General features: G+C 44.6%; 1 protein-coding gene across 1 annotated transcript in view; it reads right to left on the bottom strand.

Moving 5' to 3' along the window:
* The window catches only part of ARID3B (AT-rich interaction domain 3B), a 49,225-nt gene extending 47,692 nt beyond the window's left edge, over positions 1-1,533 (bottom strand). Inside the window, exon 1 of the mRNA XM_027571694.2 lies at positions 1,423-1,533. The gene's annotated coding sequence lies outside the window, so the exon portion shown is untranslated. The remainder of the gene's footprint in view (positions 1-1,422) is intronic.
* Positions 1,534-12,876: the final 11,343 nt, after the last annotated feature.

The following is a 12,876-nucleotide window of genomic DNA, read 5'->3' as shown; positions in this document are numbered from 1 at the left end:
GGATTACCATGCACGGGCAAATTTTAGGTGAACAGGACTTGCAACATGGCGTACAATGTTGTCATCACATGAAAGAAGCTTCACTGCACAGGTTGAGACTTGATATTTGCATTGTTTCGCTGTTTTAGAACTGAGTACAAAGATAAAAAAATACTACGTGCCTTCAGCATCTTCAAAAATTCATGGGGAAGGAATCACATCCCTAGCAATAAAAACTGCTTGCATTTACTAATCTTTTGATGGGTAGGGGGAAAAGGTGCAATTTTTTTTTTAAAGCTAGGCAAAAAAGTAAAGATAAAAATTCTCATTGTTTATCTGAGAAGCACTGCTTTTGCCTTTTGTAATCTGTGAAAGATTCAAATTCCAATTTGCCTCTTACTGCCTTTACTTCCTCTTGGCACTTGAGAAAGTGTGAGTTATGCCTGTAGCATTGCTTTCATTCTGCTTTAGCCCTTTTTATAGTGTAACAAAACATGAGATTTACACCCCCATTAAATCCAGCTGGCAAAAGTATTCATTTAGGATAAAAACAATTGGCGTCAAAAAAAAAATTAAAAGAATAAAAAGCAAATAATTCGGCGATCAATTTAATTTTCCTTATCATCATTACAATTTATCACAAGAGAAATCATTTTTCAACTGAGTCCTGCCAGTCTTTGAACAACTGCTTCTTGTCCTGTGGCACCATCTTCTCAGTGTGCTGTCCCCAGCAGAGGGGGAGGTGTCTCACTGCTTCTTTAGTAAGATTGAGATGACTCAGTTCCACAACTCAATACACACACCCTCCCCCAAAGAGCCCATCTACCCCGTCCCTAAGCAGAAAGATCCAAACAACAATGCCACCTGCCTACATTTAGAAAACTTGTGTCTCAGAAATCTAAGCCACTTCATCCCTTCACTCGGCCCCCTCCCCCATTCCCCCCAAAGTTCCCGGACCACCATGCCCGGTGCAACGGACTGCTTGTAGCTTTGAACCCGGCCTCCCCTACCATTCCCGCTACCTTCGCAGCCGGATCCCTTTGACCCCGGTCCCCTTGAAGCCCCATACCTCCTTCCCGGTTACGCCAGCCCCCCTTCTTCATGGCCCCCAGTCCAGCCCTATCACTTTTACCTCTACCAAGCCCTCCCAGCCAATCCGCTGGCTCTTCTTCGATCGCCCCAACCCCACCTATCCTTCCCCTCTCAGTTCCCGGGGGCCTTTACTCTTCCCATCTCTTTATCTCAAATCACCCTAAGGGTTGCAGGGCGCTTCGGGTCTCCTCCCGGCGCTCTCACTTCTCCTCCGCAGCCCCCGGGCTCTGCTCGCCCGCGCCTTCGCGTCTCCCCCCACACACCTGCCTCCCCTCGCACCCCTCCGGCCCCTCCACCTGCCACAGTCCCCGCTCCCGCGTGACTGAAGAAGCCGGGCCCCACGCGGCTTACCTGTGCGGGGCGCTCCGGGTCCGCCGGTGGGGGTGGCGGCGGCCGCTCAGGCCCCGGCGCAGCAGCTGCGTCTCGGACTCCTCCGCAGCCGGGGGCCACAGCCGGGGCGGGGCCCGCACCGGAAGCGGTGCCGCGGGGCCGCGGCCGCGAGCCCGGGGCGGGGCGGGGGCGGGGCCACACTGGACGGGGCGGGGGCTAAGGCCGGAAGCGGCCAAAAAGGGACCAAGGGGCGGGGTCAAGCGGAAGTGACTTCTAGGGACGGCCCCGCCCGACCGAGTCGTTGGCGGATGCGGACTGACGCTGGCGGAAGTTTCCGCCAATGGGAAAGCGCGAACGCCGCGGCGTTCCGGTGTGAGAACTTCCGCACAGTTGAAAAGAGCGGGTCTGAGCAGCACGGGAGTTCTCACCTGCTCCGTTTCCGACCTGGGCCGGTTCGCCCCGCCTTAGGCAACCTGGTGGTCCCCAGCTCCAGAAAGGTCACCGTATTGATGCCGAACTTAGTGCGGACACCCGATCGGCATAGCGCACTACAGCTCAGAACTCCCGGTCTGCGTTCACTAGTCTCTGCCTGTTTTCTAGTTGCGGAGGTTGGTGTGGCGCGGCGTCAGGTTGGGAGGAAGGTAAATAAAAGACGGGGGGTGTCCGTGTTTTCTTCTGCGTCGGTCCCCTCCCCAACTCTCTGCTATCAAATCGATCTTTCCCTGAGATTCCCGCTTCCAGATCAGTTTTCTCTGAACGTCTCCGACTGAGACCTGGCTGTCCCCCGAGGATACTTCATCCCCTGGAGAATTAGTATTCTCACTTCCCAGGTTCAGAAGCTCGGGGAGCTAGCTATGTGCCGAATACTGTCACCTCTTGTAAAAACCTTTGCTTCTCCGACACTTACTCTCAAGACTTTAACACCTGTTTAATCGCCTCTTACAGATCATCTGTTCATTGGTGCATCCAGCTTCTTGTCTTACTTTTCTCTCCTCTATCTTCCATCTTGATAATTTCATTCAGACTGCCCGGTTACTGTCCGGGCGTCATCTCTAGCGACCCTTACATCAGCCTCCCAATCCCAATAGAAAACCTGGACCTTCTCACCAGAAACGTTATCGCGTCACAAATTAGTAATTGGAACATCCTTCTGTCCAGTTACAGCCTGATGTCCTTTCAGCTTGACTGCTCAAGAACTTAACTTTTTTCACTTTATCAGTACCTCTAATCCGTTGAAAGCCCCCATTAGTTCACATTCTTCACTTCCCCTCTTAATACATTCTTAGATACAACGGTATTCCATTACAGTCCTACTCTTACTCCTAAGCCTGCCTGCCACTCTCTTTTCCCCACCTAAGTCTTCCACCCTAGATGGACCAACATGCTTCTCGGTGCCTGTATCTTGTTTTAAAAAATTGTCCTGCTGAACAGACTGGCATCACTGAGTTATTAAATTACAACCTTAAATGGGCTCTGAACAATGCCTGGAAATTTCATTATATTTTTCTAGTTAACTTGCTTTCCACTATCTGTGTAAATCTGCAGCCCTACACTTCTCGTACACCTTCCCCTGATTATCTTACTGTATAAGTAACAGGAAGTGCAGAATGCCTTATACCCCCAAAATGCAGAAGCACTAAATAAAAGGAATACATGCACCCGTATGTTTATTGCAGCATTATTTACAATAGCTAGATTATTATAAAAATAGCCTGAGTGTCCCTCAATAGAGAATGGATAAAGAAGATGTGGTATATACACAATGGAATATTATTTAGCTATAAAAAAGAATGAAATCTTGCCATTTGCAACAATGTGGATGGAACTAGAGAGTATAATGCTAAGTGAAATAAGTCAGGCAAAGAAAGACAAATACCATATGATTTCACTCATATGTGGAACTTAAGAAACAAAATAAACATTGGGTACCTGGGTGGCTCAGTCAGTTAAACATCTGCCTTCCACTCAGTTCATGATCCCAGCGTCCTGGGATCAAGCCTCCCTGCTCAGTGGGGAGCCTGCTTCTCCCTCTCCAGCTCCCCCTGCTTGTGTTCCCTCTCTCGCTGTCTCTCTCTGTCAAATAAATAAAATCTTAAAAAAAACAAACAAGTAATGTGGGGGTAGGGGGAGGAGAGAGACAAACCAAGAAACAGACCCTTAACTATAATAGAGAACAAACTGATGGTTTCCAGAGGGATGGTGGGTGGGGAGATGGGTGATACAAATGATGGGGATGAAGGAGTGCACTTAAGCACCGGGTGATGTATGGAATTACAGAATCACTATTTTGTACACCCAAAACCAATACAACGCTATATGATAACTATACTGAAATGAAATGAAATAAATGTAGAATGTCCTAAAATCTAGAAATCGACATATGTTCCCATTCTGTTTTTTCCCTCTATAACTTATTAAATAGAAAATATTCATTGAACTCACACTATATGCCAAGCAAGGCACCCATTTACATGCTTGTTAAGCAGTGAACAAAAGTCCTCATCCTAAAATCCTCATCTTTCTAGTGTTGAGAGAAAAAGAAATACATGTGTGCTTTGATGAAGAATAAAGCAGAATAAGGGTTAGACAGTGGTGTCAGGTAGCTGCTATTTTAGGTGTTAGAGAGGGACTGATAAGCAGAAACTGGAATTGATTTGATGGGCTGAGCCACGTGGAAATCTAGGAAAGGAGTATTCCAGACAGAGGAGACAGCAGATTCAAATGCTCTGAGGCAGGAGCATGCTTGGCTTGCTAACGGAATAGCAGGGAGACCCCTAGAGCTGATATAGAGTGAGTGAAGGGGATGGTGGCAGGAAAAGAGATCAGAGAGGTAGTCAGGGGCCCAATCATGTGGGTCTTTTAGGCCATGGTGACAACTATGGATTGTTAACACTGAAACCACTGGAGAGTTTTGAGCAGAAGAATGGCCTGATCAGATTTAAGTCTCTAAAAGACTCATTCTAGCTGTTGTGTGGAGAATAGACTGAAGGTGGAGGGGTAAGAGTAGAAGCACTTGCCCTGGCAAAGGATGATGGTAGCCTGAACAAGATGACAGCAGTGCAGGTAGTAAGAAGTGGTCAGATTCCAGGTCTATTCTGAAAGTAAAGCCACCAGGATTTACTGATGGATTGGATGTATCCAGGTTGAAGAAGAGAGTCGAGTCAAGGAGGAAGCCAAGGTTTTGGCCCGAGTAATGGGTAGAATAGTGAAACCATTTACTGACCTGGGGAATGCTATCAGAAGCTGACCCCAATGGGATACTACTCAGTAATATAAAAGAATGAAATATTGATATACCCAACAGCTTGACATAACATCATAACAATAAAAGCATTATGCTGAATGAAAGAAGCTAGTCTCAAAGTGACACTCTTGAAAAGATGAACACTGTAGTGATGGAGAATAAGTGGTTGCCAGGAGTTAGGGGTGGAGGAGTGACTATTAAGGGATAGCAAAAAGGAAGGTTTGGGGAGATGGGACTCTTCTGTATCCCAGTTGTGGTAGTTACATGAATCTAGGCATATGTTGAAATCTATAGAACTGTAAACAAAAATACAATTTTATTGTATGATAATTTTTTGTAAGCCAACCATTTCATGTGTGCTCTAGTTTCCCTTCCCAATTCCCAGGGCTCTCCTTCTAACTTCTTGCAATATTGGATCCTTCCATCAGTATTCTATCAAGCTCTAGTTTCAACCATCTTTTCCTTAAAAAAACAAAAAACAAAAAAACAAACACAAAACAAACAAAAAAACCCAAAGAAAACAACAACAACAACAAAATCTTTCCCTTAACCCCGTATTCTACGACTAAAGGCTTATCTCACTATTCCCCTTCCTGCAAAAGTTTCCAGAATTACTATCCTCACTGCAGCCCAAGTGATCTTATCTCTCCTTAAAATGCTCTATGGCTTCCCATTGCTCTTGGGATCAAGACTGAAATTCCTTCATGTGGCCTACAGAGTCTCTGCCTTCTTTGGTTTTATCTCTTTCCCTCAGGTGCAGTAGTGGACCCAAGATGGCAGCCTTACTAGATGACCTCAGTAGTTAAACAGAAAAGTCGCCCCTCACGCCCATGGAAATATGTTTAAACCCTGAGATAAATCACCCATTCTGGTTATAAGGAATATCATTCAATCTCTCTATTTTGGCTTCCAAGATATAGTAGATTGAACAGAATAGCCTTGGTATTTTCCAGCTTCTCCCCACAAGAGGTGTAGTCTCTCTCTGAATCTAGGCTTGGCCATGTGACTTGCTTTGTTCCATGGGACATTAGCAAATCTGATACAAGGAGATTCTTTAAAAAGTGCTTACAAAATTGTGGCTTGCTCTCTCTTGCTGTTGGGAACTCTTCCACGACTTTGTGAAAAGCTCATAGCTGACCTGATGGGTGAGGAGAGACCTCATCTGACATCTAACCAATTGCCAAACATATGAGTGTGGCCCCTTAGACCAACTAGCCTGCCAACCCCCAGACATGTGAGCCAGACCATTGTAGACTAAGTCCAGGTGTGCCAGCCCAGACCAAAAGAAACCCCCAGTGAACCCACAGACCAGTGAAAAATAATGCTTATTGTTTTTAAGTTAAAGGGATAAATTTTGAGATGGTTTTGTGCACCCGGGTGGCTCAATTGGTTAAGCAACTGCCTTCGGCCCAGGTCACGATCCTGGAGTCCCGGGATTGAGTCCCGCATCTGGCTCCCTGCTCAGCGGGGAGTCTGCTTCTCCCTCTGACCCTCCCTCCTCTCATGCTCTCTCTTGTCTCTCACTCTCTCTCTCAAATAAATAAAATCTTAAAAAATTTTTTTGAGTTTTTTTTTTTTGCAATAAAAGATAAGGATACCCAGGGCATTTCTTTGCATCTACTAGGCTGGATTTAGTTGGATGTATTTCTTGGAGCTGTTTAGCACCTAAAGAAGAGAGCCACCATGCATCCCCTTCACATGGTTAGTCTATGTTACCTTATGTTTTCCCATCTGATTTCTCACTGTTTCGCTTATTTACAGCAGGGGTAAGCTCACATGTCATGTCTATTGTATTTCTTTTTTTTTCTTCAAGATTTTATTTATTTATTTGACAGAGAGAGACACAGCGAGAGAGGGAACACAAGCAGGGGGAGAGGGAGAGGGAGAAGCAGGCTTCCCGCTGAGCAGGGAGCCTGATGCGGGGCTCGATCCCAGGACCCTGGGACCATGACCTGAGCCGAAGGCAGACGCTTAACGACAGCCATCCAGGCGCCCCATGTCTATTGTATTTCAACTTGTTCGGTAAAACTAATATCATTTGTGTGGTTTTCACTGATTTTATTGCTCTTTTTTTAAAACTAAAGATTGAATTGTATAAATATGGGTATTATTTGTATGTATGTTTTGTTATAAATTTAATCTTAAATATACAGGGCGTAAAAGCTAAGAAACAACAGGGAAATGGTCATATTATAGAATAATAATGTAATTAGTCATAACTAGTAAAGGGAAAGATGGCTTCCATTTGTGTTCATGATAGCCAATATTAATTGTTAATGTAATTGGGTCTATCTTAATGAGATTTGGCATTTTAGCATGAATGGTGGATCAGTTTGGGAACTCAAGAAACATAAAATATTTTCCCATTGAAATTACCAGTGATTACATTTTCAGCTTGCATTGGCTCCACAAGAGGTTTTGCAGGATTGACTACCCTAGTAAGGCAGGAGAGGACTGTCCTGCAGTTACTGTACCTTTAATGCCATGGAAAATTAAAATGTAACCAGATGATTAAGGTTTCCTCTTGTCCTGAGATCAAGGTATAGCCTCAGGAGCCTCTATGAGCATGTGTAAAGCCTCTGCTGAGTAAATGTTATGAACATGTGTAGAGAAAGAGTGTGACTGTCCAATGGGGTATGAGAGGTGGTGGATCAAGTCCACAGATTCCTGAGCGGACCTCGTCACAGAGGTGGAGGCACCAGTAATGTTGTCCGAAGCCTGATTGGGCTTTCACTGTGCAGTGTGTTTTCCCACAGAGCGGGGAGGGGATGCCCATCAGGCTGACCCTTCAGTCCTTTCTTTTACTGAACTGTTCATATTTTGAATCAGACAGTTGTTATTTGATGTCTGATGACTTGAGTTACCTGATGTGTGAGCTTGCACAAGCTAGTCAACCCTGGAAAACTGTCTGCACCCAATTACTGAGACCCAAAGCTGAACTTTGAGAACGGCTTCAAAGTAACAAGGACTCCTGGCAGCGGGCAGCCAGCCTTCTGCAGGTAGCTGCTCTCTTGCCATATTCCCTTTCAACCTACTTTCACTGCAAAGGTCCTTTCCAAACCTGTGCCTCTGGGATTGGCCAACATTCTGATGAACGGCCTTAACCATACTGTTCTTCCCCTCACTGAGGAATAGAACAAGTCAGACCTCTAAAGCAATTAAAAAGGGACTCATCGATCCCAAAGTGACTCACCTTTGAAAACATTGGATTGTCTCAGTCTCCTTGATACTTAACTGAAGGCTGTCTTTGCAAACTCCATCCAGATTTCTTTGGTGGCTCTAGCACTCAGCCGTCCCACAGACTGGCAAAGCAAAAGGCAGCAGTTCAAGCCATCTGTCCCAAAACGAGACATCTGGTCATAGGTCTGTGCCTCTGGTTGGGGCTTTTTGGAAGCCATCTGGCTCCCCACCCAACAGAGCTGTGATAAGCCAGAGGCTGTCAAGTGCTGGTGAGTCTAAGAGGAGAGGATGCCTAAGCTGAAGTTGGCCTGGCGGTGAGCTTGGTCGGCTGGGAGAATCATGGTGCCAACCAATTGCTGTTAAATGTGTACACAGACACCTACACATGCCCGGGGGTTTTACATCCATCAAATAATCTTTATTTCCAGGCACCAACACTGAATGTTGAATTATCAAGAACAGTAATATGCATTTTCTTTTTTTTTAAAGATTTTATTTATTTTTATTTGACACAGAGACAGAGAGTGAGAGAGAGAGAGAGCATAAGCAGGGGGAGTGGCAGGCAGGCAGAGGGAGAGGGAGAAGCAGGCTTCCTGTGGAGCATGCGGGGCTCGATCCCAGGACCCTGGGATCATGACCTGAGCCGAAGGCAGCCGCTTAATGACTGAGCCACCCAGGTATCCCAGTAATATGCATTTTCTGTTGTTAAGGTTGGCCAGGATTCTTGTCCTCTCTGAATTAAAAAAAAAAAATCTGTCAGTTTCAGGAGAAAAAGTATAGAGAATTTATGGTGGTATTTTGGAAACGTGGGCTTAGAGGATGCAAGGTATCCTAGAGAAACTTCAGTGAAAAAGAAGCTTCCCAAATATGGGGTGGAGGAAATGAGTTTCTCAAATGTAGGGAGGGGAGCACTTGCTTTTGTGAGGCGTGAGGTGTTTGGGTCCCTGGCTTATCATGTCTTTATTGCCCCCACAAAGCGCATGACACAGCCATGTTCCCATTGGCAGCTTACTGCTATTTTATCCCTCCTTCTTAGCTAAAGAAACCTGATTATAGTATAATGGGAATTCCTGGTATTTTATTAAAGTGAAATATATGAAATGCCAGAGAGGTTGAAAGGGTTGTGTGTACTCCATGCCTTCATTTACTACTTTATAGCAAGAGCACATGTTGAGTGCTTTCATTAAAACCAATCTTTTTTTTTAAGATTTTATTTATTTATTTGACAGAGAGGGACACAGCGAGAGAGGGAACACAAGCAGGGGGAGTGGGAGAGGGAGAAGCAGGCTCTCTGCTGAGCAGGGAGGTGGACGTGGGGCTCGATCCCAGGACCCCAAGATCATGACCTGAGCCGAAGACAGATGCTTAACCGACTGAGCCACCAGGCGCTCCGATTCAAACCAGTCTTAACAGGATTTCCACCTGCTGCAATTTCAGGGAATAACAGATAACCTCATTTGGGAATCTGATTCAGAAACTTCAACTGAGCTGAGGGGGCGCCTGGGTGGCCCAGACAGTTAAGCATCTGTCTTCGACTCAGGTCATGATCTCAGGGTCCTGGGATCAAACCCCATGTAGGGCTCCCTGCTCAGCAGGGGATCTGCTTCTCCCTTTCCCTCTGCTGCTCCCCCTGCTTGTGCTCTCTAGCTATCTCTCTCTCCCTGTCAAATAAATAAAATCTTTATTTTTTGAAAAATAAATTTATTTATTTGAGAGAGAGAGAAAGAGGGAGCACAAGCAGGGGGATGGGCAAAGGGAGAGGGAGAAGCAGGTTCCCCACTGAACAAGGAGCCCGATGCGGGACTCTATCCCAGGACCTTGAGAACAGGAACTTGAGATCGGGACCTGAGCCGAAGGCAGACACTTAACCATCTGAGCCACCCAGACAACCCTAAATAAAATCTTAAAAACAAAAACAAAAACAAAATAAAAAACTGAGCTGGGGGCGTACCTGGGTGGCTCAATTGGTTAAGCATCTGACTCTATTTTTTTTAAAGATTTTATTTATTTATGTATTTGAGAGAGAGAATGAGAGACAGAGAGCACGAGAGGGAAGAGGGTCAGAGGGAGAAGCAGACTCCCTGCTGAGCAGGGAGCCTGATGCAGGACTCGATCCCGGGACTCCAGGATCATGACCTGAGCCGAAGGCGGTCGCTTAACCAACTGAGCCACCCAGGTGCCCAAGCATCTGATTCTTGATCTCAACTCAGGGCTTGATCTCAGGGTCATGAGTTCATTAAAAAACAAACAAGTAAACAAACAAAAAAACCCCAACTGAGCTAGGTTTTCAAGCTCTCCAATTGAAGTGAAAACTTGATTTTACAATTCTTATAACTGCACTGAGATTATGCTGGAAGAGAATAGAGTAGTTCTAAAGCTAACTGATCTAATAATAATATCCTCCTGACCAATTCCCTTCCATGTCACCCCCACCGCCCCCAAAAGCAAAATACTGAGCTTAACTGTGTGGTCATCAAGCAACCAGTCATTTCCTAATATGGACAGTTCAGCCCTCCAGTTTCACTTCTGGAATTCAAGTGCTAGGAGAATGGCATTTACATTTGCATGTGTTTTCTGCAATTCTTTCTCACTCCCCAAAGCAATGAAGTCTCTGTGTTTGCTTTAACATCAATGATAATATCGAAAGTGACTGAATTTCCTGGACCTGTAATACAGATCAGCCCTGACCCAATATTTTGATAGGAAACTCATATGAACAGTTACAAGTATGAGGGCTTTGTCGTTATTAAAAATGAAGTTACCCCCAAAATGGGTATAGCCATTAAAAACAATGAAGTCCATAATTTCTACTGACATGGGAAGATGCCAGTGGTAGAATTTAAAAAGAAAGTACCAAGCTGCAGAAAACTGTAAAATAAAATCATTTCAAAAAAGATAAAAACTTGAATGATTTAACCTTTTGAAAAACAATTCCTACCTTAAGAATAAAGATACTTATAATGCATGCCCTAACCTCAGAGTCAAGTCTAACTTTTGCTTTCTTTGGTCATTAGAAAAAAAATGCTATATTAAGGAAAAATCTACAGTACTTCTTAACTGATAGTTGTGCGCTAAATGCTTCACCTGCCATCTCATTTAATCCTCACAATAGCTCCCATTTTACAGGTGAGATAACATGCTCAGAGGAGTTAGGTAACTTGCCCAAGGTTAAGTTACCTGTTACAGGGAGCAGGGCTGAGATTTGAAGCCAGGGCTGTTTGACTGTAATTCATGCTGGTAAGCACCATGTCGTATTCCTCCCTGCAGTGTCAATATTTGACTTGTAACCATTTGAGTTTATTTTTCAATATACAATTTATCATAGTGTGCCACAGAGAATCAATAATGTCACATATTAGCTTTGCAATTTGGCTAAAAGAAGCTAAGTAAAGTCCCCCATCAGAGAGTAAAACTAGAGCATGCTGGACATGAAACTGACCCGTATCTGGCATTTGCAGGGGACCAACTGAAAGAACTTGAGCATGAGAATGTCTAGCAAAAGATCAGAAACAGCCTAAATGTCCATCAGTAGGGAACTGGTTAAATATTGTGGTACTTACGCTATCAAAAAGCGAAAAAGAAAGAAAAGAAAAATGAGGAAGTTTTTAATGTACTGATATGGAATACTTACCAAGACATTAAATGAAAAAAAGCAAGGTTCTTTACAGGGTGGTTAGTATATTACCATTAATAATTGCGTTTAAAAAGGATGTACATGTGTAATCATTTTATCGAATAAGCACGACTCATGGGGTATATCTCTGCGACAAACAGATCCAAAACGTGACTTAGCAAAATAGTTTCTTTTTTTGTTTAAAAGGTTTTACTTATTTATTTGAGAGAGAGAGAAGGAGCAGTGGGGAGGGGCAGAGGGAGAGAGAGAGAGAGAGAAGCAGACTCTCTGCTGAGCAGGAAGCCTGATTTGGGGCTTGATCCCAGGACCCTGGAGATCATGACCTGAGCCTAAGGCAGACGCTTAAGCGACTGAGCCACCCAAGTGCCCCAAAATAGTTTATTTCTTGCTCACCTAACAGTCCTGGGCAGATATTCAGGTCAGGGACATGGCTGTCTTTCATTGCTGTTATTCAGGACCCTAGCCTCCTTCCATTTTGTGTTGTACCATCCCATAAGTCACAAAGTGGTACACATTGCTTCCACTCACATTACATTGGAGAAAACTTTATCATATGGCCACTCCCAAATTGGAAGGGAATATGGGAAAGAGTTCAGCTGTGTGCCTGCAGAGAATAATGGTTTTTGGTAGACAGCAAGAGGTCTCTGGTCCAGTTGGTCTTTCTGGTCACCAAATATACTCACCCTTCCCCTAAGGGAGACCACAAGAAGTCCTATCCAATTATGGCATTCATACCAAATTTGGATCACAGCCTTCTTTAATTGGCCTGAATGAATTTCCTCACAGTGCAGCAGCCTATAACTAAAAGCCAAGTTGTTGCCACTTCACCATGACCCCACTACACAGTGACAGAGGGGACAGGAAAAACTGCAATAAAAACTATTTGGAAGAGGGAGAATGGGAAATGTGAACAGTCATGTCCCAAGCAATCATGGAATCCTGCTGGATGGATATTGTGAAGACTCCCTTTCCTGGTGGTGAAGGAAGCTCCTAGATTAGACCCAGTTTTGCTCTTTAGGAAAAATTCTCTTGTCTTTCCTTGTTCTCCTTATGCTCTGGTTAAGCCCTCAGCCATCGCTCTCCCTGTCTATACCTGAAGTGGGGAGCATGCCCTCTTTGGGGACTATACGGCCCTAACAGCCTGCTTCCCGATGGTGCAAGTCTGGAGATCCAAGTGTTGTTTTATGGCTTTACTGATTTATTCAGGCCAGGCTTGTGGGGTTATGGCAATACAATTCCCTCAGAAACTTCAGGTCGATTTGTTTCTAAGCAGCTTCTTATGCCAGAAATCATGCCTAAAAGATTTTTTTCAAGATAGACGTATCAACTTTCATTTATTTCTTTACTCCATGCCTGTCTCTCCCAACTTTAGGGCGGCAGTTACAGGGAAGCCATATGAATCAAAGTCATAGGTAGA

The sequence above is a fragment of the Zalophus californianus genome, chromosome 6 (assembly GCF_009762305.2).
Source record: "Zalophus californianus isolate mZalCal1 chromosome 6, mZalCal1.pri.v2, whole genome shotgun sequence".
Lineage (NCBI taxonomy): Eukaryota > Metazoa > Chordata > Mammalia > Carnivora > Otariidae > Zalophus > Zalophus californianus.
This window is presented reverse-complemented; position numbering and strand designations above follow the sequence as displayed.